This window comes from Cannabis sativa, chromosome 2 (assembly GCF_029168945.1).
Source record: "Cannabis sativa cultivar Pink pepper isolate KNU-18-1 chromosome 2, ASM2916894v1, whole genome shotgun sequence".
NCBI lineage: Eukaryota > Viridiplantae > Streptophyta > Magnoliopsida > Rosales > Cannabaceae > Cannabis > Cannabis sativa.
In genome coordinates this window covers 40436550-40462154 of record NC_083602.1, presented here as the reverse complement: position 1 = coordinate 40462154, position 25605 = coordinate 40436550, and the positions used below count along the sequence as shown (strand labels likewise).

The 25605-nt window shown below is 33.6% G+C and overlaps 1 long non-coding RNA gene across 1 annotated transcript in view; it reads right to left on the bottom strand.

Moving 5' to 3' along the window:
• The window catches only part of LOC133033968 (uncharacterized), a 62629-nt gene extending 47700 nt beyond the window's left edge, over positions 1 to 14929 (bottom strand). Inside the window, exon 1 of the long non-coding RNA XR_009685965.1 lies at positions 14766 to 14929. This is a non-coding gene — a long non-coding RNA (uncharacterized LOC133033968). The remainder of the gene's footprint in view (positions 1 to 14765) is intronic.
• Positions 14930 to 25605: the final 10676 nt, after the last annotated feature.

Sequence of the window (25605 nt, the reverse complement as noted above, 5' to 3'; positions counted from 1 at the left end):
CTGAATAGACAAAAGAGCATACTTGCAAAAAAAATGATAAGTGACCAAGAGTCATAAGTCTACTCGGTCACTGGGGGGCACCTATACCTGTATAAAGCATTTGGTAAAAATAAAACAAACACAGTTGCATGATGATAATAAACAGAGAATGAAATTCATTAAAGATAACAAAGCATGCAAAACTTGGATTAAAGGCTGCCTGGTCAGCCCGTTGTTTGAAAAATGAAAAATAATTCCAAGTTTAAAGACCGCTTGGCGGGTCACTTTGTCTTAAAAAAATGCCTTATGGCTAGACAAAAAAAAGATAGAAAGAAGAAGTATTCAAACGGATGGAGTCCCAGGCTCTTTGTACGGGTCTTCTGGGCCGATCGGAGCTGGAGGATCAGTTGTTTGAGTGGGGGGCATGTCTACATTCTTACCGGAGGTAGAAGTGGTCGCCTCGGATTCTCCATAAGCCACCTGAGAAGCCCAATACTCGAGAAAGATATCTTGACGAACAAAACCGTGGCTCCCCAGGTGACACACTAGGCCGAATAAACCCTATGTCAAGCAACCCCTGAAGCTGAATCTTTAATTCCTTAAGCTCAGCTAGAGCCATTCTATACGGAGCCTTAGAAATTGGTTCCACTCCTGGTGCCAGATCTATAACGAAATCAATCTCCCGCTGAGGTGGTAACCCTGGAAGTTCTTCGGGAAAAACATCTAGAAATTCCCGAACCACTCTGATATCTTCCGGCCGAATGGTATCTTGCCGAGTGGTGTCCATCACCACGGCCAGAAACCCTAAACATCCACTATGCAATAACTCCTTAGCTGACATGGCCAAAATCACCGGGATCCGAGATCCACGAACTGAACCAACAAACACAAATGGTTCATCATTTTCCGGTTGGAAGATCACCATCTTCTTCTTGCAATCAATACTGACTGAGTATTTCGATAGGAAATCCATTCCTAAAATAATATTGAAATCTACTAAGCTCATCTCTATCAAGTCAGCGCTTAACTCTCTACCATCTATTCTGATCGGCATAGACCTAATCCACCTTTTGGAGATAACTAACTCTCTGCCAGGTAATAGGGTTCCAAACCCTGATTCATAGCTATCCCACGGTCTATCCAATTTACTAAAGATTCTGGCTGCCACACTAAAAGCATCCCTGACCTTTGCACTCACCCGGATGATGCTTCTTACAAATGGGACACTCCGGTTAGGAATAACGGGTCTCAACACTACCCTGACGACCGCCTCGATTCTGGTTCCCTCGGAACCTCTTGTTCTGCCCCGAGCCACCGGATGCAGTGGATGATTTCCTCTTCTGGTTCATGGCCGAACCACTACCTCCCCTGCTGAAACCTGATGCAGGAGGGGTAGGAGCCCCGCCACTCACTGGAGTCCTACCTGACTCCAACATACATCCAACTGCGCCCTCAGCTCACAGTACTTTCTCCACCATCTCAGCATAGGTGGTCTTGTCGTCGGTATCAATCATAAGGTCATACTTGATCTTCATATTAAGTCCATTAACAAATTTTTCTTTCTTACTGAAATCGGTTGGCACGATTCCGGAGGCCAACCTCGCCATCCGATCAAACTAAGTTGTGTACTCCGTCACACTCATAAAATTCAATATTCTCGTAATCGCTGATAGCCAGTGTTCGACTTTCATGACGTCCGGACTGTTGGATTTTATTTTACCAGGATCTTAGATCTACTCACAAGTATGTTATTTAACACCCTAAATATGAACTTTCTAAAACGATGAAATAAACACGTATAAAGTTTAAGAAACCTTACATTCGGTGCAGCGGAATATAATGACTCCTTCCGTTCAGATATCTAGCCCTAGATTCCTTTCTGTAGCAGAGCATTATCAATATCTGAACCTGGATCTCTTTCTCTGAATCTTTGGTGCTGAAACCTCCTTATTGCTGAAAGTCTTTCTTCACAATCTTCCTCACTATGGTTGAGGTATCACTTGTTGTGTGTGGGCACTACTCATACACTAAGTATTTCGAAATTTAAGGAAGAAGAAAGAGAGAGTGGGTTCGGCCAAAGATAGGGAGAGAGAGAGAGGCTCAGTTTTTTCTCAATCAGAAGTGTCAGAAGAAAGTGTAATTTTCCTGAAGCCTTCACTATCTATTTATAGCATTCCACTAGGGTTAAGTTTGAATTATTTGGCATTAAAATAATGAAAATATCAGTTTAAATTGCCTACAAAAGTGGTCGGCCATGCTTAGTGAATTTGGGCCTCACTTTTTGCAATTTTACAATTTTATCTTTTCTGCATCTGATTTTCTCAAAAACGCCAATTTTCTAATTCAACCATTTAAATGCCAATTCTAACTATTTAATAACTATAAATAATTATTAAATAATATTGTCATTTATCATATTTATTAATTGAACCATACAAAGTATCATAATTAACATATATGCCCCTATAAACTCTTTCTTTACAATTTCGCCCTTACTTAGTGAAAAATTCACAAATAGACATAGTCTAATTTGAGAATTATAATTGATTAATCAAAACCAATTACATGAGTCTTACAAGCAATATTATCTCAACTAGTGCGGGGACCATGGGTCTATATAATCGAGCTTCCAATAAGTAGATCAAGAATTTAGCACTAAAATTCACTAACTTATTAATTCTTCGTTGAATCCACGCATAGAACTTAGAATTGCACTCTGAGTATATAGAATGCTCTATATGTTCCAACATATAGATGCATCATTAGTTATACATTGTTATAATCCTAATGTGATCAATGATCCTCTATATGAATGATCTACACTGTAAAGGGATTAGATTACCGTAACTCCCTACTATGTATTTTATCCTTAACACTTGACCCCGTATAAATAATATTTCAGCTTATGTGAAATGAGTACTCCACCATTTATGTTAGTTTGGTTAAGCTCGAAGGAGATCATCCTTTGCTTACTATTCGTCAGATAGAAGCTATAGATTCCATGTTTATGCTAGCGCTCCCACTCAATTGCACTACCGTGTTCCCAAAATGTACGTATCACCCTGACCAAAAAGTAGGCTTAACTAACAAATCAAAGAACACGAATAGCCTTTCAAGATTGAGCCTAATCATAACAGGATTAAGAACATTTGATCTAGGATCAACTAGGCGATATTGACTTGAATAGATATTACGGTAAGTTTAATAAATCTAAGACAAAGTTCAATATCGGTCCCTTCCGATGCATACTCCATGCATCCAACCTGAGCTTTACTTTAACCAATGCTCTGGAAAGAACATAGCACTTCTCCACATGCAAGTAAACTCTGTTGTAGATTATCATATCAGTAAAACCCTATGTCTGATAAATCTTGGAAACTTTATTCACATAGTCATGTTTACTATCCAATGTGTTGACGGCACAATAAACAGGATCAAGTATGTGAAAAGGGTTTCAGATGAATTTATACATTATGTACATATAATCATGAAATAAATCATGTGAACCATGCAACATTAAATGTTATTTCTGATTTATATTAATAAATAAATCTGATTATATTCAAATGAGTTTCATATCGTAAAAATACTAGTATAAGGTGTCATCAATTGATGAACAGCTAGATGTCGCATATACAATATTTATCTTTCGAATAGATCTAACACTATTATGTATGTCTAATGGTGAAAATCCACTAGGGATTTATCTCATTAGATAAACAAGCCAAGTTAGACCAACAATGAAGATTTGAAATTAAACTACAACTTAATAACAGAAAATAACATGGTTCAATATAAATTCATACACAATTCAGAAATTATAAACATATAGCAAGTAGGAATGACAAGTGAAAATACTAAAACTTACAATCCTAAATAATTTCCAAGGTTTTTCAACAAACTGATACAGTGTCCCATTTAGGCGAGAGTCAAAGCATCATCCATTGAATAGAGTTGTCAGCTCATCTAAAATGATAACCATTCTAGCAACCTTTTATTCGATCAAGATTGGAATTCAGCGTTGTCCCGTTTAGGCGAGAGTCAAGGCAATTCTATCTTATGAGCTTCCACCATTGTTTCATAATTTGCAAGTCAAGTATGGTCGCCACCATTAGGGTGATCTATACCATACAAAACACTTACAAACTACTTATCATTCGAGATTAAACGGTGCGAAATTGCTAATGAACGTTCCTCCATTAGGGAGGATTACTCACTAAAACAAACGCGGTGTAAAACCCACAATGGAGATCGAATATCTTAATAATAAAGCTCATTATTTAAAGAGAGATGTATTTTCTTTGATTCTCTTTATTTAATCTGTTTATTTATAATATATATTTATTTAATTAAAATTTCAAATTTAGAATGAAAAATTCTAAATATAAATTTTAATTTAATATTTATAAATTTTACTTAGATGGATATGAAAATAACATGAATTATTTCCATCTTAGTAATAATTTCCAATAAATATTTAGAAAAATATTCAATTTAAGTTGTTACAAAATTAATTTAAATTAATTTACAACTCAAATTTATTTTCTATAAATACATATTGCATTTCGAAAACTTAAAGTATTTAAGAATACAATTTTCGAAAAATGCATATTAAAATAAAAAATAAATCCTGGAAAAATTATTCTAATTTAATGTTGGCCCAAAATTAATTAATAAAATTAATTTACAACAAAAAAATATAATTTTCCAATTTAATTAAATATATATAAGAAAAATTTCAAATATTTAAGTATGATGATGAAAATCAACTTAAATATTAACTTTCTATTTAATTAAATACACTAGAAAAATACTTCAAGCAAAAATATCACCTATCTAGATTTTCCTTTGACTAATTAATTCAATTTCTAATAATATATTTTAATTCATTTATTTAAAAAATTAATCAATTAATGAAAAAATCATTGATTTAAGTTGGTCCAAAATTAAAATAAATAATTTACAACTTTAATCTATTTTTCAAATAAAATTCGAAATTCCAGCATTTAAGAAATGCAATTTCGAAATAAAATAAAGAAAAAATATATTTTGAAAATTATTTAAATTTAGTTGAAAAAATAAATTTCAACTAAAAATAATTTTCTATAATTAAGTGTCATGAAAAATAAATATTTAAGTATCATGATGAAAATCAACTTAGATATTTAATTTTCAAATAAATTAAATGTATTAAATTCAAGAAATAAATAATTAAGTGTAGAGAAGGCTTAATTATTAATCTCTAGTTTAATACTAGGAAAAATATACTTAAAATAAGTTGTACCAAAATTAATTATATAAATAATTAATTTCACAATGTATAATATTTTCCTATTTAATATTAGAAATAATAAGTAGTCTAGAAATAACTATCTAGAAAATATCGTATTTGACTAAGTATCTTTTCCACAAAATTTGAAAAAATATCTAATTTAAGTTGTATTAGAAAAAATCTAGAACTTAAATATTTTCAAATTTAAATTTAATTAAATATCAAAAATTAAGTTATAACCACTTAATTTGAAAAAATATTCCATTTTAAGTTAATATTCGAAAAGATATTAACTTTAAAAATATTTAAAATATTCCATTTTAAGTTAATATTAGAAAAGATATTAACTTAAAAAATATCTAAAGAATCTTAATAACCAATGCCTAAAATTTCTCAACTTAATTTTGAAATTTTAAATCCAAAAGATATTCAGATTTAAGTTGGTTAGTTGTAGATAACTAAATATCAACTTAAATAGGAATATTTAATGAAAAATTTAAATTAAGCTTCAGAAAGAATCTAGATGGTTATAATTCTATATTTAATTAAATACTAGAAAATACATATAGTTTAACTTAGAATAAAAAATTCTTTAAACTATAATTTTCTTAAATTAATTTCAAAAAAAATGAAATTAATATGTTGCTAATCAATTTTTATAGGTTAAACTAGTGTAATTAACCTAGTACAGTCATTCAAATCAGGCAAATGGGCCTTCACAATTGGGGTGGTTCATGTGAGGGGGTGCTGGGTTCAGTATGTCGTACCCACTTCTATGGCTCCCAACTCTCACACAAGGCCCAAAAGAGAGGAATTTAACCTTAAAATGAACAACTGTTATTAATTGACTAAGCCCAAAAACAGAATGGGCCTAAATAAATTCTATCAAGAACTATGATAATTTATTTTAGCAACATTAACTTATATGCATCTATAATGAAATTAAACACATAGGCTCACACAGGCACACTTTGGATGGGTCCTATCATGTTGCTAGGTCATACACAGATGAAAGAAGATTGTAAATATACCTGTTACAAATTATTAACGTGACCAAGGAAGCCATCAGATCATTAGATCTAGCAAAAAGTAACCATGGCTATTTGCAATCAAGTCATAATAGGTTTTGAAAACTTACACACAAGCTAAAACACATACTCCTGCAACAAGGTTAGCTGGATAGTTTGATGTAGGATTTATTTAATTTTAAATTAAATAATTAATTTCGAAAATAATTAATTAAATAAAACAAATTTCGAAAATTTTTAAAAAAAAAATTGAAAAATTCGAAAATTTAAAAAAAATTTAAATTTAAAATTAAACCTACAATTTTGAAAAATTAGGTTTCAACCAACCTAAATATCATTTCAAAATTTGCTAACTGCTTTTATAATTTAAATGTTATTTTATAAATAAAAATTAAATAAAAAATTAGAAAAGATAAATGAATATCTTTTTCAGATTTTAAATGTAATTTAAATAAATAAAATAACAAAATTTAAAAATTAGCAAAATATCTTACATCTTTTTAAAATTACATGATTATAGTTATCTTATTTTAAATTTAAATAAGGTCAAATTATTTAAAAAAAAAAGATTTATTTAAAATATTTAAAATCTCACCTTAAATTTAAAAATAAGATAAGATATAATCAAATTTAAAAATAAGATAGATTATTAAGCAAAAAAGATAGATACTAACTATTTTTAAATTCAAATTACACTAATATCTTGAATTAAATTTAAAAAATATTAAATTAATTCAAAATGATAATTAGAATTGAATTAGGAATAGTAATAGTATAAATACAAAACTACACAAAAAATCGAAAGTTAATTCCATGAAAAAGCATGAAAAAACGAAAAAACTGTGAGTTGTACGGACAGTATGCCAAGCATACTGTCCATGGGCGCACTTGCAGCCTCTCCGCCCGCGCACGTGGTGCAGCAACATAACCCGATTTTTTCGAAACTTCAAAAAATCATAACTATTTCAAATTAAATCGAAATTGAGTTCTGTAAAAAAGTAACTTGCTTAATTTTTTCCATACTATCCAATAAAAATAATTCCAAAAATAGATATTCAATTATTTTTCACGAAAATTCACAAACATCAATCAATCATCAAACACTCAATACAACATGATACCATCCAAAAACAAACAAACAATCGTTTTAAAGTCCAAATTTCTTGTAAGTAAATCAATTACTATGGCTCCGAGGCCAGTTGTTGGATTTTATTTTACCAGGATCTTAGATCTACTCACAAGTATGTTATTTAACACCCTAAATATGAACTTTCTAAAACGATGAAATAAACACGTATAAAGTTTAAGAAACCTTACATTGGGTGCAGCGGAAAATAATGACTCCTTCCGTTCAGATATCTAGCCCTTGATTCCTTTCTGTAGCAGAGCATTATCAATATCTGAACCTGGATCTCTTTCTCTGAATCTTTGGTGCTGAAACCTCCTTCTTGCTGAAAGTCTTTCTTCACGATCTTCCTCACTATGGTTGAGGTATCACTTGCTGTGTGTGGGCACTACTCATACACTAAGTATTTCGAAATTTAAGGAAGAAGAAAGAGAGAGTGGGTTCGGCCAAAGATAGGGAGAGAGAGAGGCTCGGTTTTTTCTGAATCAGAAGTGTCAAAAGAAAGTGTAATTTTCCTGAAGCCTTCACTATCTATTTATAGCATTCCACTAGGGTTAGGTTTGAATTATTTGGCATTAAAATAATGAAAATATCAGTTTAAATTGCCTACAAAAGTGGTCCGCCATGCTTAGTGGATTTGGGCCTCACTTTTTGCAATTTTACAGTTTTATCTTTTCTGCATCTGATTTTCTCAAAAACGCCAATTTTCTAATTCAACCATTTAAATGCCAATTCTAACTATTTAATAACTATAAATAATTATTAAATAATATTGTCATTTATCATATTTATTAATTGAACCATACAAAGTATCATAATTAACAAATATGCCCCTATAAACTCTTTCTTTACAATTTCGCCCTTACTTAGTGAAAAATTCACAAATAGACATAGTCTAATTTGAGAATTATAATTGATTAATCAAAACCAATTACATGAGTCTTACAAGCAATATTATCTCAACTAGTGCGGGGACCATGGGTCTATATAACCGAGCTTCCAATAAGTAGATCAAGAATTTAGCACTAAAATTCACTAACTTATTAATTCTTCGTTGAATCCACGCATAGAACTTAGAATTGCACTCTGAGTATATAGAATGCTCTATATGTTCCACCATATAGATGCATCATTAGTTATCCATTGTTATGATCCTAATGTGATCAATGATCCTCTATATGAATGATCTACACTGTAAAGGGATTAGATTACCGTAACTTCCTACTATGTATTTTATCCTTAAAACACTTGACCCCGTATAAATGATATTTCAGCTTATGTGAAATGAGTACTCCACCATTTATGTTCGTTTGGTCAAGCTCGAAGGAGATCATCCTTTGCTTACTATTCGTCAGATAGAAGCTATAGATTCCATGTTTATGCTAGCGCTCCCACTCAATTGCACTACCGTGTTCCCAAAATGTACGTATCACCCTGACCTAAAAGTAGGTTTAACTAACAAATCAAAGAACACGAATAGCCTTTCAAGATTGAGCCTAATCATGACAGGATTAAGAACATTTGATCTAGGATCAACTAGGCGATATTGACTTGAATAGATATTACAGTTAGTTTAATAAATCTAATTCAAAGTTCAATATCGGTCCCTTCCGATGCATACTCCATGCATCCAACCTGAGCTTTACTTTAACCAATGCTCTGGAAAGAACATAGCACTTCTCCAAATGCAAGTAAACTCTGTTGTAGATTATCATATCAGTAAAACCCTATGTCTGATAAATCTAGGAAACTTTATTCACATAGTCATGTTTACTTTCCAATGTGTTGACGGCACAATAAACAGGATCAAGTATGTGAAAAGGGTTTCAGATGAATTTATACATTATGTACATATAATCATGAAATAAATCATGTGAACCATGCAACATTAAATGTTATTTCTGATCTATATTAATAAATAAATCTGATTAGATTGAAATGAGTTTTATTTAGGGCATAAAACCCAACACGGACCTCCCAGATAAACCGGAGGTGCCTGCTCGCAGAACCTTTCATACATGGGTTCCATTCTGTTTGCCGCTACCACTATCTCGGCCTGAGCAACAGGGGCAGGTGCCACTGGAACTTCTGGCACCGGCACTGCAGGAGCACCCTGCTGCCTCAATCTCTGAATCTCAATATCTTGCTCCTCTATTCTGGCTTGCATTTCAGCAAACCTAGTCTCCCGATTCTGGGCTTCCTGATTGGCTTGGGCAGCCTGTGGCGGGTTAACATCACCCCGACCACGAGCCCTGCCCCTGGGACCTCTACCTCGGCCCCTAACATTTGGGGAAAACTGAGCTCCTTGACCCTGACTTGACCCGACTAAGTTTCCCTGACTCCTAGTATTTTGTTTGGCGTCCATCTAGTCTGAACAGCCTCGAAACCCCGAGTTGGCACATCAGGTCATGATCAACGAGAGCTTACTAATGCCGCTTAATTTGGAAATTAAAAAGATGTGCCTATTCTACTATCAGGCTACTAACATGCTTCCTATCAGGCTTTTCTTATTTCATAAGAATTAAATAAACTACTAAAGCAATAAAAGCTTACTGAACCGTAGAACGAGCTAACTGCTGATGATGATTGTACATGTCGTGACGCTCTTCGAAAGACAACCTGGCGGCTCTGATACCAAATTGTAACACCCTAACTAGCATAGGCGTAACACGTGATTTTTAAACACACTGTGCAGCTCGTTGCTAATCAACGAGGTTTATAGAAATCGTGATTAATTAAAATTTTTTACTTTTTAATTAAACTTACGAAATATTTGTACAAAATACTCGGGATCCCGATTACAAAATATTTTATAAAAGTTCACTGACTATACAAAATACTTGTCGCCTAGCGACTAATTACAAAAATAGCCTTGCTGTCTTGAGGATCGTACGCTCCAGGCCTAACCGCCCCGACATGTACAATCTTCACCGGCTCGCTCTCACGTTTCTTCAGCCTTAGCCTTGCCCTTACCTACACATAAACATAGCACTGTGAGTCGACAGACTCAGTAAGAAAAGCATAATCAAATACCATACATAAATCCCGAGTTATGATCAGACGCCCATACCCCTGACCATAACCCTAACTGCCGTGTCCCGCACGATACTGAGTCCTGAACGTTCATAAGACGGCACTATTGACAAGTAACAGCCTATACTCGGTACACTGGTCATACTCCAGCTGCTAGTCATACTCTAGCCCGTACCAATGTGTTACAGTATCAGCCTATACTCAGTACACTGGTCATACTCCAGCTGCTAGTCATACTCTAGCCTGTACTGATGTGATACGTCAAATAGTACAGAACCACCAACCCTAGTATCAGCCTATACTCGATACACTGGTCATACTCCAGCTGCTAGTCATACTCTAGCCTGTACCGATGTGATACAGTGTCAGCCTATACTCGGTACACTGGTCATACCCCAGCTGCTAGTCATACTCTAGCCTGTACCGATGTGACACAGTCGGATGGTTCGAAGCCAACATACATATCTAATGTAATCTAACAGGCTTCCTACATGCACGCTAAACATGTAATATATATGCATACTGTTATACTAATCTTACCTCAAATCCGAATTCAGGTGTGCCGGTCAACCTGACTGGAACGAACTGCGCGGTGGTTTACAGGCTCCTAAACCATAACAATCACAACACTATAAGTGATACGCTAAATCACTTCCCGGGGACTTAAACTAGAAACTAAAAGTTTCCCTATCGATAAAAAGCATGGCAATACCCCAAACAACATAAAAACGAGAAAATCTAGGGTTTCTGAAAATCACCCAACCGGCAGAACGGTTGCCCAACCGGAATTCCAGTTCTGGGAAATTTCAGTACCCCATCCGGAATTCCGGATGCACAACCGGAATTCCGGTTCCTCGCAGAATTCAACCAAAAATTCATAACTTTTTCAATTCAAACCCAAATTAACCCAAACCTTCCAGACCTGTTCTAAACATCCCATAGAACATTTCTAAAGCAACAAAACCACCCAGAATTCACAGGATCAAAAATCACCATTAAAGCTTCAAGCTTTGAGTTCCAAACTCAAACTTGATTAAACAACACCAACATGCATTCAATTCAGCCCAAATCTACTTAAACATGCATAATTTAACCTCTGAAGATAGCAGCAAACAACTACAGCAAGTAGAGCAACAGATTCAACATATTTCCATAAAAACCATAGTTTTGAGTTAAAACTTCACACTTGCTTAAAATCAACTAATCATGCATCAAAATCTATTTTATTTCATTCAATTAAACATTTTTAAACTATAGAAAACAACAACAACAATCAACAACAGCTATCAACATTAAATCACCAAGCATGCACTTATTTTTCTTCAAACTAATCAAGAACACCAAGAAGGTTTCAAGAACCTTACCTTCTTAGCTTGAATCACTACCAACAAGCTGAAATAATCAAGAATTTCAGAGCAAAATCCAAGCCCTAGCAGCCCCAATCAAAACCGAAAGAGAGAGAGAGAGAGAGAGAGAGAGAGAGAGAGAGAAAGAGCTCGAGAGAGAAAATGCAAAAGTTGCTTCCTTTCTTTGATTTTTTAGAAAAAATGGATAAAATGGGATAAATTGATAGTTTTATTAAATTACTTCAGCCAAAATAATCTTTAAAAATTTGATTTCCCATTAACATAAAATTCACTAAAAGACAAACATACAAATGGGCCAAAAGACTATTTTGCCCTTTCCACACTAAAAGGCATAAAAGGGTACTTAAGGGTATTTTGGGAAAACTCTAAATTTCCGACTAATCCCGACATTCCCAATGTCTAAATAAACCGTCCCACTATACTAACATACTACGTTGTGATTTTACTGAGCCAAACACCGAGTTCCATGTTACCGGGCACCGGAAATGCAAAATTATGAAAATCACTAAATGACATAAAATGCATTTCAGAATTCAATAATAACAGCATAATAATTATTTAAATAGCTATAAATAAATTTCCGTAATTAAACATAATTAACTGCTAATTTCCAAATTAAACTAAGCGGTCTTTACACTTACCGTAGTATCTATTCAATTCAATATCACTAAGTTGATCCTAGATCACATGATCTAAATCCTGATATGGTTAGGCTCAATCTCAAGAGTGTTATTCGTGTTCTTTGATTTGTTAGTTAAGCCTACTTTTGGGTCAGGGTGATACGTACATTTTGGGAACACGGTAGTGCAATTGAGTGGGAGCGCTAACATAAATATGGAATCTATAGCTTCTATCTGGCGAATAGTAAGCAAAGGATGATTTCCTTCGAGCTTAACCAAATGAGATAAATGGTGGAGTACTCATTTCACTTAGCTAAAATATCATTTATACAGGGTTAAGTGTTTAAAGGATAAAATACATTGTAGGGTGTTACGCTAATTTAGTCCCTTTACAATGTAAATCATCCATATAGAGGATCATTGATAAAATTAGGGTTATAACAATGGATAACTAATGATGTGTCTATATGGTGGAACATATAGAGCATTCTATATACTGAGAGTGCAATTCTAAGTTCTATGCGTGGATTCAACGAAGAATTAATAAGTCAGTGAATTTAAATAGTAAATTCTAGATCTGCTTATTGGAAGCTCGGATATATAGACCCATGGTCCCCCCACTAGTTGAGATAATATTACTTGTAAGACTCATTTAATTGATTTTAATTAATCAATTATAATTCTCAAAGTTAGACTATGTCTATTTGAGAATTTATCACTTATTAAGGGCAAAACTGTAAATAGAGATTTTGGAGGGCATATTTATTAATTAGGAAACTTTAATTAGTTTTATTATTAATAAATAAATGACAATATAGTATTTGATAATTAATTGTAATTATTAAATAATTAGATTTGACATTTATGTGGTTGAACAAAGGAATTGGCAGTTTTTGACAAAACAGGAAACTAGCAATGTAGGAAAATGAAAGTTGGAAAAGTGGCCGGCCACTATGCTTCCCTTTTCACATTGATTTTTCAATTTTTAAATGTCAATTAATTCAACCATAGCCCTAGGTGGTCTTCTATAAATAGAAGGTAAAGGCTTCAGTTTTTGTACACACATTATTCTGACAGAATTTTCTCACACAAAAACTCTCTCTGAGCCGCCACCCTCTCTCTCTCTACCTTCTCTGTTTCGAAATCTATAGAGTAGTGCCCACACACATCAAGTAATACCTCAATCATAGTGAGGAAGGCTGTGTAGAATTCAGAAACAACAAAGAAGGACTATCGGGCTCAGATCTTGATTATACTCTGCGACAGAAAGGAATCAAGGGTTAGAGATCTGAGTGGGAGGATACATATATTCCGCTACACCCAATGTAAGATTTCTGATACTTTTATGTGTTTAATTTTCCATCGTTTTAGAAGTTCATATTTAGGTTGTAAATCAACATACTTGTGAGTAGATCTAAGTTCCTGGTAAACTAACTTCCAACATGGAGATCTTTAGTCAGCTCGGCCACCTTCTTTTCGGCAGCAAGAAGTTTCTTGTTGACTTCTCCCAGTGTAACACCCCACTAGTTTAAGCGTGTTACAGTGCTTTTAAAAATTACTGTGCAACCTTCGCTAATCAAAGGGTTTATCAAAAGTGATAAAATTTAAACTTAAACATATATTGTAATACATTTATAAAATCTGGATCGCGTATCTACATTTTTCAACTTAACATAATCAAAAGATGTCGCACAGCGACTACAAGATTGTGAGCCCTAGTTGTCCCGAAGCTCCAACACTCAAGGTCGAACTATCTCGATATATACAATCTTCATCCAACTCAAAACTCACTGTCGTTCAACAACAGCTTGTCCTTTACCTATACATAACATAGCATCTGTGAGTCAACAGACTCAGTAAGAAAAGTATAAAACATAAATATATAACTGACCTAGGACTAAGTGCCCATACACCTATCAACAAGTCATAAACCAAGCAAAAATGTATAATTGAGTCTCAAACGTTCTTGACCATAGTATAATTGACCATAATACCACATGCACTCAGTACTCTAGACGTACTAGTGTTGGTATCATCAATTCATACTGTAAGTAGAACTAGCCATAATACCATATGCACTCAGTACTCTAGTGTACTAGTGTTGGTACCACTAGTTCATGCTTTCGAAAGTATAACCAACCATAATACCACATGCACTCAGTAATAAGGAGTACTAGTGTTGGTAGATTGGTTCATACTTTCTGAATTGCCAAACACATACATTCACGATATCAAGATGCAACCATATGTACACCAACTATCATTCTAATAGATATGTCATACATCTGGCAAAGATAAAAATAAACATTTACGTATGTATGTGTGCTATACTACTCTTACCTCAATTCTAATTTCAGGTGTGCCGGACAACCTTAGTGGAAATAGCTGCTGGTAATCGAAGGCCCTAAGTCACATTTCCAGAAAAATAAATAAGTGTTGTCCTAACACTTTCGGGGACTTAAATTGACAACTAAAAGTTTCCCTATTGATATACATCATGTAAATACCATAAGTACTTAGAAAACACTCAATTGGGGTCATGGGAAAAGTCTTAATATGGACCCCCAAATTCTGCCTAAATCGGATCGCCCGAAACTCCACTATCCCATTTTAAAACTTGAATAACTCTTGAAATTCTAAGAAAAACCTTACAAAAATTTTCAAGGAATCTAAAAACATCACAATGAACATTTTTCATGAAGACACCTCAGTAAAATTCTCAACATAAATCAAAATAAATGGCTGTCCGAAAACTGCCTAAATTGGATGGCCCGAAACCTCCCTATTCGAGTTTGGAAATCATATAACTCATCCAATACTGATCTAAACATTACCAAATTTTGTGAGGAACCTAAAAAAATCATAATGAACATATTCATGGCAAAACCTTAACCCAGTTCGCAACATAATTCAAGTTACCATAACCTAGTTAAGTTTGACTTCTTTCAACTCAAGCTTGCATAACTTTTGCTACAACCACCCAAAACAATTCAAACCACTTCTAAACAGTCCTAAATAACCTTAATTATCATCTCATAACCTTCCTAAACTTATTCAACATTTTTTACTATAAACAGCCACTAAAAACTAACAAAAATCCTAGAAAACCAATAAATTTCAGATTAGGTTTTACCTTAGAAGTTTGGAGGAGCTAGGGGTTGAACTCCTTGATGAATTCCAGCTAGGAAGAGACTTGAAAATGGTGGAAAACACTGAGTTTTGGCCCTGGTTCAGAAGCCACGAAGTAGAGGGAGAAGGAGAAGGTGATTTGGTGTTTTTTTTACTTTTCTTTTGCTTTTGACTTGGCTTTTTTTTTTTTGGTTTCTTTTATTTTGCTTTTCCTTTTTTGTTTGCTTTCTAAGCAGCTGGTCATCCTCAAAAGGATGAGCCACAATCACCTATCCCTTCCAAAAAGAGTGACTAAGCTCTAAGGGTGAAAAGACTAGAATGCCCTTATTTCCCCGCAAAGTTATCTCGTAGCCCTAGGGTAAAATGGTCTAATTCTATTATTTCGTTAGACCCCAATATTCTAGGATATCCAATAATATTTTCCCGTAAAATACTTGATACAAATTTGTGTCCATGTCACTAAAATTGCCATTCGACCCAATTCCACTGTTACCGGGCATAAAAATGTAAAAATATGAAAATTCACAGATAACATGCATATCACACATATAATTCAATAAAATCTCAGAAATTGTGAAATAATAATCATAACACATATTTTCATGAAAATATGGTCTATAAAGAATAAAACATTTAAATAATCACGTAGTCATATTAATTAGTGCTAAGTGTCCCACTAATCCCATGTCTAAGTATAACGGTCATTACACCCATGCCAGTTCCATTCGGACGGCTCAAAGTTGAATCCTGGCTTCATCAGCATCCTTCTTGGCCAAGTCCACTTCCGCCTAGGAATGGAAAACGGGGCGGGCTTGCCCCGACCCGCTACTGACCCCACCCTGCCCCGCCCCGCTCCGATTACCTCAGAAGTTTAATCGGGTCTGACCCGACCCGACCCAACAGGGTCGTATTTGACCCGACAATTTTTTTTTAACACTCAACAATACTATCACCTCAAACTATTAGCCCCACTTCTAATCGAATATATTATTATTATTTTTTAAAAAAAATAATAAAGAATCCTATTTGAAAATCTCCATATTGAACTATGACTTTGAGTATTCTACTACCCTGACTGCGAGTTGTATATAATTAAATGTGGTGAGTGAGCTATAGTGGCTCCTTCTCAATTTTTATCACTCGTTTGAAAATTATCAATCATTATTCTATGGTCTGTAGTGGCTCCTCTTTTATTTTTTCTTTATCTTTCAGCCATATATAAAATAGAAAATAACATTATTATAAACTTACCTTTATCAGTAATTATAGCAGAAAATATATATGTTTCAGTTCAAATTCTTTAAATTTACTCTTCTCTTTCACCAGAATTTAGCATTTCGATTGGAGAAGCTTATGTGTGTTAATTGTAAAAACTAAGCAAATTAATATATATAATAACAATTATGCCATAATAAGCTTAATATCTTAACCAGACACAATCGAAAGTATTATTTATTTGTAATAATCTTTCATTTTTACAAAAGCTTCGATGAAATTTCTAATCGACTTGTAAAATATATCTTTTTCTTTTTTGGTACTTTCCTCTATTGTTGATTTGCCATACAAAAGATATTGATACCCTTCGAAAGTGCAGCTGTAGAGAGTGTATTATCGAATCGGGTCAGCCCCGACCTAAAAAAAATTTTACCGGGGCGGGGCGGGGCGAAGACCCGATTAGATATCCGATTGTCCCGGGGCGGGACTGCCCCATCAGGTTGGGGCCCCGACCCGATCCGCAAAAAAACCCCAATTTTCCATTCCTACTTCTGCCCCCATATAGTGTTGGAAATGCAGCGTTCTTAGAGGCAGCCATCTTAGCTCGGGAATAAGCATAAGCCATCTTCAGACCGGTCTGCACAGAGAAATAACATTAAAATCTGAACTAAGTGAAGAAGGACAAGAGGAACCTGTCAGGAAAGACTTACCCTCGTAAACTCCTTAATGACTCCTCCCATCACTAACTCCAGCGAAAGGTCGTTATCAGCCCCAGCCAGCTGCTCATTCACCTCAGGGACCGACCGAGTCATGTAGTGAGTGAGCATATCCTTGCCTCTTTTAGTCTCTGGATGCAGCACCGGAGGTGGGGCAGGGGCCCTGGTCTGCTCAGATCCGCTTCTAACCAGCTCGGATCTGCCCTTCAATTGCTCTAGTTTGTCCGAGCTCCCTCCTCGGGAGTCTTTAGACTTAGTCGCTTTTAGGGCAAAAGGGTCTACGACGGTTTGTTCCTCGGAGAGATCAATAACTACCTCAGACGATGCTTTCTCTTAGGACGGGGTTGTCTCACCGCCCTTAGATTTCTTGGCCGGAGGAGATAGGCCCGAGCTTCCTCCCACTCTCTTCTTCAAGGCTTCAAGCATTTCCTGAGACATGTCTGTACGAAATGAAAGTAAGATGGTTATGAAAAAGCATGAGAAATATGAAAGCATAATAATTAGGAGAGTTAAAGTCAAGATGAAGTATCCTGCACATTGATAGGAGCATCTGCCCGAGCAAGACCTGATGGGTCGTCGTCATCCGACGAGCCTCCCTCCTCCTCCAGGAGGGCTTTCCCCTTCCTTACGACAGGGGTGGGCGGCTGAGCAGGTAGACTGGGCTCCCTAATCTGAATCGTATGTTCGATAGGCCTGTGCTCGGATGGAAGTTTCTTCTTCCTTTTGAGTGGAGTCTCCGGCTCTTCCTCAACCTCATCTTCCTGCTCAGAATGCTCCTGAGCATACTGCTTGGCTCCCGCACCTCAATTCAACTTAGCTTCACGCTTGAGTTGATTGAGTTCATTCTCCTGATGAGCTCCCTTAGCTCGACCAGCACTGGATTTCCTCTTCTTCTCCTTCACAGGTTGGGGAATGAAATCCTTTGGATAAAGCCCGTACTCAACAAAGTTGGTTTTCGAGGTTCATGGAATCCATTTCTGAATCCATGTCGACCGACCATTGTTTCTGTTCTGGACTTTCCATTGCTTGTTTATAGGTTAATGGGTCGTCATCAATATCGTCACCAACAACCATATTGATTTCACCATCCAAGCCATAATGAGATGGTTTAGTAAAAACCCTCCCACTACGACGAGGAGCGGTGATCTTCTGAACAGGAACATCAGTGGTAGATTTCTCGGTTGTATTAACTTGCAAAGGTTCAACCGAGGAAGTGGGGTTATCCTCTACTTGAGTAGAAGAGGATGGTGTTGGAAATTATTTTACCAGGATCTTAGATCTACTCACAAGTATGTTGTTTAACACCCTAAATATGAACTTTCTAAAATGATAAATTAAACACATATAAAGTTAAGAAAACCTTACATTGATGCAGCGGAATTAATGTCTCCTTCCACTCAGATCTCTAACCCTTATTAAATAACATGAAATTTAAAAGGAAAGTTAGCAATTTATTTTGAAATGATATTTAGGTTACCCAAAACCTAATTTTTCAAAATGGTAGGTTTAATTTTAATATTATTTTTCGAAATATAGATTTAAAATTAAATAAATCCTACATCCAACTATCCAAATCTAACCTTGTTGCAGGAGTATGTGTTTTAGATTGTTAGTAAGTTTTTCTAAAACCTATTATTACTTGATCTAAATTGCCAGGGTTAACTTGTTGACATATCAAATGATCTGATTTTAACCCATGGTTCAATTGATGATAGATCAAGTAGATAATTTGTAACAGGTAATTTTTACAAACTTCTTTCATCTGTGTATGACCTAGTAACATGATAGGATCCATCCAAATCTGTGTGCCTGTGTGAGCCTATATGTTTAATTTTTATTATAGATACATATAGGTTGTTGTTGCTAAATAAAATGTCATAACCTGATAGATTTTATTTAGGCTCATTTAGTTAATGGGCCTATTCAATTAATAACAGTTGTTCATTTTAAGGTTAAATTCCTCTCTTTTGGGCCTTGTGTGAGAGATGGGAGCCTTAGAAGTGGGTGCGACATACTGGACCCAGCTCCCCCTCACATGAACAACCCCAATTGTGAAGGCTCATTTGCCTAATTTGGATAACTGTGCTAGGTTAATTATATTAGTTTGACCTAATAAAAAATTGAATAGCAACATAATTAATTTCTTCGAAATTAATTTAAGAAAAACATAGTTTAATGAATTTCATTTCTGGATAAACTATTTGTATTTTTCTTGTATTTAATTAAATAAAGAATTTTAACTAACTAGATTCTTTCTGAAACTTATTTTTATTATTTCATTAAATATTCTTATTTAAGTTATGAATTAGTAATCACTAATTTTTCATAATAACTTAAATTTGAATATATTTTGATAATAATGTTAAGCTGAGGAATTCTAGGAATTAGTTATTGAAGATTCTTAGAAGATATTATTTTAAGTTGGTTTTAAACTTAAAAGGGGAATATCTTTAAATTAGGTAGTTACCACCTAATTTTGATATTTAATTAAATGATGTTTGGAAAATTTTAAGTTTGTAAATTATAGATTCTTTCTATAATAGCTTAAATCAGATATTTTCCAGATCTTGAAAAGATACTTAGTAGAATTGAGATATTTTCTAGATAGTTATTTCCATACTAATTATTATTTCTAATCTAGGAAAATATCATTGATTGTGAAATTAATTGGTTAATAATTAATTTTGGTACAATTCAATTAAGGATATTTTTCCTTGTATTAAATTGGAAATTAATGATTAAGCCTTCTCTATACTTAATTATTTATTTCCTGAATTTAATACATTTAATTAAATTGAAAATTAAATGTCTAAGCTGATTTTCATTATGATACTTAGATATTATTATTTTCATGATATTTAATTAAATAAGAAAATTATTTTAAGTTGGGTATTTCCATAACAACTTAAATTTGAATAATTTTCATAATATATTTTATTTATTTTATTAATCATTTTTCAAAATAGCATTTAATTATGCAAGATGATTTTGAATTTATCTTGAAAGATAGATTGAAGTTGTAAATTAATTATTTTAATTAATTTTGAATCAACTTAAATCAATGATCTTTTCATTTAATGATTAATTTAAAATAAAGGAACTGAAATATATTATTAGAAATTGGATTAATTAGTCAAGAAAATCTAGATAGATAATATTTTGCTTGAGGTATTTTTTCTAAGTGAAGTTTGATTTATTTTAAATGTATTTCAAAAATTGTGTATTTTTGGAAATACAATATATATATTTGTAGAAAATTTTAATTTGAGTTGCAAATTAATTTAAATTAATACAACTTAAATTAAGTAATTTTCTTAATATTTGTTAGAAAATTAACACTAAGATGGAAATAATTCATTTTATTTTCTTAACCATCTAAGTTTAATTTTACAAATATTGAATTAAATTTTATTTAGATTCTATTCTAAATTTAAAATTTAATAAATATATATAGATTTAAAATAAATAAATAATAGAAGAAAATACAATTTAAACAATGAGCTTTATTATTTTGAGATATTCGATCTCCATTGTTGGTTTTACATAGCTATTGTTTTAGTGAGTAATCCTCCCTAATGGAGGAACGTTCATTAGCAAGTTAGCGCCGTTTAATCTCGAAAGATAAGTATGTTTGTAAGTGTTTTATATTAGTATTAACCACCCTAATGGTGGGTACTGTATAAGACTTACAAACATATGAAACAATGGTAGAAGCTCATGAAATAAGAATGACCTTGACTCTCGCCTAAACGGGACAACGTCGGATTCTCTTTTCGATCGAATAAAAGGTTGCTAGAAGGTTTGCTATTCTAGATGAGCTGACAACTCTATTCAATGAATGATAGCTTTGACTCTCGCCTAAACGGGACACTGATATCAGTTTGTTGAAAACCTTGGAAATTATTTAGGATTGGATTTTTTTTGTATTTTCTCTAGTCATTCCTAATTGTTGTATGCTGATAATTTCTAAATGAGATTTTGTGATAAACCATAACTGATATCTATGTATTATCTTGTAGTATCCTGAATTGAAATGTCAAATCCCATGTTGTCACTCTTAACTGAAAATAAGCTAAATGGGTCTAACTTCCCAAAGTGGAGAGAGAACATTCATATTGCTCTCATAGGTGAAAGTGCCTCGTTTGTGTTGACTGAGCCGTCCCCTGAGCAGCCAAGTGACAATGCAACCAAAGCTGTAAAAGAGAAGTTTGAGCGTTGGCATAATGCTAACAATAAAGCTCGTTACTTCATGCTTTCCAGCATGGTTGACACCTTGAAAACAAGGTTTGCAAACACTGTCACGGCTGCAGAAATCATGACGCAGTTAACTGAGCTATTCGGTATGGCATCTATTCAGTCTCGTTTCGACGCGACTAAGAAATTCATCAACGCACGGATGGAACCCCATCAGAATGTGCGTGATCACCTTCTCCAGATGGCTAGTTATTTCCAGGAAGCCCAGAATCATGGTGCTGAAATGGATCAGACTACTCAAGTGAGTCTTATCTTGAATAGCCTGACTCCAGATTTTCTGCCCTACACATCAAATTATGTCATGAATAAGAAGGAACAAGACTTTCATACTTTAGTCAATGACCTTCAGACATATGAAAATTTGATTGGAGGTCCCAAGAAAAGAGGGAATAAACCTCAGAATTCTGGAAATGGTAATAAGACAAGTAATCCTGAGGCACTTGTTGCTTCTACTTCCAAATCCCATCATAAGAAGAAGTGGGAAAATGCCAAGAATCGAGCTCAAGCTGCGAATGCAGCTAGGAACAAAAATGCTGGAGCTTCTGGCAATACACAAAAAGGAAAATGTTTCTACTGCAATGAGAAAGGCCATTGGAAATCCCAATGTCCTAAGTATCTCGCAAAGAAACAAGGTATTTTCTTTATAAACTGATGTGTTTTTAGTGAATTATTATCCTTTTGGATTAATAATTCTGGACTACTAACCTTGTTTATTATTCTTCTTATAGCTAAAGCTTCTTAAACTCGGGTGCTGTCTTAACGAGTTGGATTAGAAAGCTGGATGGTGGATGGAGATTGTCTATAATAAAGAAGAAGCTCTTTCATTTGAATTAATTGTTTAGTTTTTTCAAACAATTTGGATTTCAAGTTTGGGATCTTAATTCCCTGTTTGGTTCTCATAAATATTGCAAACAATTTTTTTGGGTTTATAATAAAATATCTTTTTCAATTATATTGCAATTTATGAGTAGAGCTTCAGTTCTTTATTTTATCTATTACCGATTATTATGTTTGAATGTGTATGTGTTTTTATTATTGATGCAAATTCAAAAGTATTTAAACTCTTTACAGAGTTATTACTACATAAACACTAGAAGTTATTTCTATGTTTATGAATAATTGTTGGTTTCAAAAACAATTATTTGAGAATTTGTTTAATAAAAAGATCTTTTGATCTGATAGGGGTGGAGAAAAGTTAAGAATAATATGCAGTTCAAACGATTTTTTATATCTAATGAACTCTGGATTATATTCAACTCCACAGACTCTCTATCACACTTAGAGATTTACAACCTTTAGGGGTGGACCATAATCTCTATAAACTTAGGGGTGGACTTTATTCTACAGTACCCTTTGTGACACATAATTTTAAACATGGAAATAATATAATAAATTAGCTATTATCAGAATAAATCCTTGATCTTGATTATATGTTCCAGTTTAGATTTACTGTTGTAATAGTTATTGATACCATTAAAGTTCTTTAATAATGTTTCACATTACCTTAGTTGAGTGGGAGAATATTAAAATTCTTTACCCATCTTCGTTTGGTTGATAATTGTGATAGGAACTTAAGAACACCTCTGATAAAACAAGTCTAACCATTCACATGGATAGAAATAACTTATCAGAATTATGAGAGTAAGATAGAAGAATTCTTGCATAGTCTATTCGAAAGACTGATTCAAGATGTCTATTTCTCATAACATTTTATGGTATCTTGATTTGATTGCTTAAATCTCTAGCAAGTATTTTTCACTTCAAATACTAGACTGCTATGTTGTTGAACTAATCTTAAAGAAACTTACAGTTTCGGCTTAAGATAATAAGTCACAACGAGATATTCCCAGAAACAATAGTAAAAGGTTAAAAGTTTCTAACCAGACATCTGCTATTGAGTGGGAGCCATCTGAGATGTAATCAAATGGGGAACATTAGGGGACAATCAAGAAAGATTTACAAAAGTGACGTATATGTTATTAAGGAACTATGCATTAGTGGTCCTGATATGCACACCAACTCATTGTGAGATGGTGGTTACTCTGGGGGTGGAGGAATCATTATAGAAGAGTGTTAAAACCCATCTATAATTATTCAAGCTTCATCAGAGAAGATATAACTTTGTAAATAAAATTACCAGAAAGTTATTTTACTGAAGAAAATTCTACACTGCTTTATCTCAAATTCAAATTTTAAAATTTGAGAGATATGTCTTCTGATTGTTCAGATGTACTTAATGGGCAGTAAGGATTTCAGTATCCCTTGACGAGTAAAGCATAAGATAGGGAAGGTTTCATGTGTCTCATGAACCTGATTCCAGATATATGGGTGGATTCAAAGATACTACACTTGATCAGAGGATCAAGACAAAAGATTGATTGTAATGCACAACTTGTTTTATGTTAGTGCAAGTGGGAGTTTGTTGGGTTTTATGCCCTAAATAAAACTCATTACAATCTGATTAGTTATCAATTTAGAAATGAAGTATGTTTACATGTATGTTACATGTTTATGGTTTAATACATATATTTGATATATGCACAAAATCAGTTAAATCCAGAACATATAGTTATTCACAATTACAGTATCGTCAATACAGTGGAATGTGATTGTGATTATATGATTCAAAAGATTTGGTCCCTGCTCATCAGTGTTTTGGATTTACACTGATGTGATAATCAGCGATGAAGTATACTTACACTTGGAGTAAGTGTTATGTTCTTTCCAGAACATTGGTAAAGTATACTGGTTTCGAATGCATGGAACATGCATTGGACAGGACCGATATTGAACTTGGTTAAAGATATTGTAAATTTACCGTTGTATCTTTTCAAGTCAATGTCAGAAGTTGATCTTAGATTAAGAGAATCTAAATCCTGATATGCTTAGGCTCAATCTCAGGAGTGCTATTCTTGTTCTTTGATTTATTAGTTAAAGCCTGTTTTGAGTCAGGATAATACATATATTTTGGGAACATGATAGCATAACTGAATAGGGAGTGCTAAACATAAATATGGAAATCTATAGCTTCTACTGGTGTATAGAAGTAAAGTGATGATTCCTTTTGAGCTTAGTTAAATAGAAGTAAATGGATGAGCTCTTGTTTCAGTGACTATATATTAGATCACTAAAACATCATTTACAGGTAACTAAGTGTTCAAATGGGCAAAATACATTGAGGGGTGTAAACGGTAAATTGGTCCCGTCTCGATGTAAATCATCTATATAGAGGATCTCTAAATCACATTAAGATTATAACAATGGTTAAATGAGATAGCATATTGATATCGTGAAACATATGATATGCTCTATATAAGTCTGAGAGTGCAATTCCAAGTTCTAAGAGTGGATTCAACGAGGAATTAATAAGTTAGGGATTTACTTGGTAAATCGGTTCAACTTATTGGAAGCTCAGAATATAGATCCATGGTCCCCATTCTAGTTGAGATTATACTGTTTGTAGGACTCTATAATTGATTTATGATTAATCAATTATAATTCTAAAGGTTAGACTATGTCTAATTTGTGAATTCTCACAGTTTAGGGATGAAATCGTAAATAATAGGGTTTCTAGGTTTAATTATTAATTATGAGACTTTGCATGTCTGAATTAATAATTAAATTTTAAATGGCAATATTATTTAATAATCTATTTTAGTTATTAAATAATTGGTTTTGGCATTTAAATGATTAGAATTGGAAAAATGACATTTTTGGAGAAATAGAAATAAAATTGAGGAAACTGCAAAATCAATGGGAGGCACATTCATACCATGGCCGGCCACATCATTGCCTTTTCCCAATTATTATTTTTCAATTTAATTTGTCATTTAATTGCTAATCAAAGCCTAGCCTAAATAGGAAAG